Source organism: Camelina sativa, chromosome 14 (assembly GCF_000633955.1).
Source record: "Camelina sativa cultivar DH55 chromosome 14, Cs, whole genome shotgun sequence".
Taxonomy (NCBI): Eukaryota; Viridiplantae; Streptophyta; class Magnoliopsida; order Brassicales; family Brassicaceae; genus Camelina; species Camelina sativa.
The window spans coordinates 8349166-8350858 of NC_025698.1; positions in this window are offsets into that span (position 1 = coordinate 8349166).

A 1693-nucleotide genomic window follows, 5' to 3' on the forward strand; every position below is an offset into this window, starting at 1 on the left:
AGAGAGATTGATCCCTGACCCCTTTCCGAGCACAGAATCCTCTAAAGGGAAGGAAGAACTGGTGCGCCTCTTCCTGGTTGTCATGTGTATCATCTGTGTTCTCTCCTGCACCAATTCCTGTTATAAGATATATCATTAGATTGATTGATGATGGTGGTGATGATGGTATAGATGATGATGATAACGATGCCATTACTCAATTTGGTTTGAACATGGAGAAGGATACAGTTTGAAGAATCGACAATGATGTTATCGACAGCCCATTTCAAAGCGTGTTGGCTGTTTTTATCTTTATCAATGGCTATGGCGGTAACTGATTTACTGTCTTTTCCTTTAAGTCTTCTTGCAGCCATCTTTCTCAGCCCTCGAGATGATAATGTCTCAAACTTGTTTCTCGAGAAACTAGAAAGACTTGTGGCCTTTTAGCCTCAGGAGGAGGAAATGAGGAGACAGAATGATAATGAAAATGGTAAAAGAAATTGAGAAGAGAAGAGGAGAAGAGAAAACAGATGTTAACTGTTTTTGTTTGTTGGGAAAATTCAAACCTTATAATGGTTTCTGCACTTTGCTAAATTTAGTGGGTTTTTTTTTCCCAACAATTTAACAGTCTTTTTCAATTTTAGTTGATGACTTATCTTTCCAATGTTCTTTTTTTTTTTGGAAATTCCATCTCATATCTTGTAAGCTGCAATTCTTTTTTATTATTTGACAGCATCTTGTAAATTGTATAATTAGAACAAGTATTTGTGTAATGACATCTTATTTGCAATATGTAAACTAGGATAATTTGGAATCCAAAAAGTTCAAACTGATTTTATGATTGATTGGACCAACGTTTTAATACCTCAAATGTTTGTGATGATTTGAAACTATGCGGTATACATGACATACATACATACCACAGAAATAGAATCATCACTACTCTCCGCTCTCGATCACTTGCGAAACTACGAGCGCATATGACTGCTGACTGGGCCTGAACTGTTTGTTAGTCCATTAAAACTAGTTCTGGTCGGCGTGACTTTTCTTGTAAAAGAATAGGCCTGCCTGAGACTGGGACATTAAATTCGAACCTCATTAATTAGACCGAACTGACCAAAACCGAGGATTTGAAGATTTCGGGTTTATCACCCTATTACAATGTTGCTCTTTGTTAGACGAGTTCAAATGTTTACAGAAACGATGTTGGTTGTATATATTCAAAAAGGATCATATCGTTTTCCGTAATTCTGCCTTTTTTTTGATTACTAATTTTGACAATGAGATTCAAATTTCATGCCATTTCACTCTATAGTCTTATACAAATATACGTGTGTATGGAATAAAAATTGATCTAATTCATTTTATCATAGTGTACTTAAAATCAATAAACTAGTTTGTTGTTGTTAGCTTGCTGTAATAAGAAGAAGAAGTCTAAAAGAAGATAAACCCAAGAGAAGACTTGAGCTTTAAAGAGGAAAGGACACGCGGCAACAAGCTTGCCATTATTGAATAAAAGAAAGATTAATGAATGAATTAAATAACTGATTGGATCAACGTGTTAATAATATAGAGGTCGTTGTCACATAAAGAACTTGGGATTCCGTGGAGAGAAGAGAAGAGAGCTTTTTAATTCAACCCTCTTTTTGTTTTTCTTTTCTTTTAATAATTCTCTGTTTATTATCTTTTTGTTTTGGGTAAAAAAAAAAAAAAA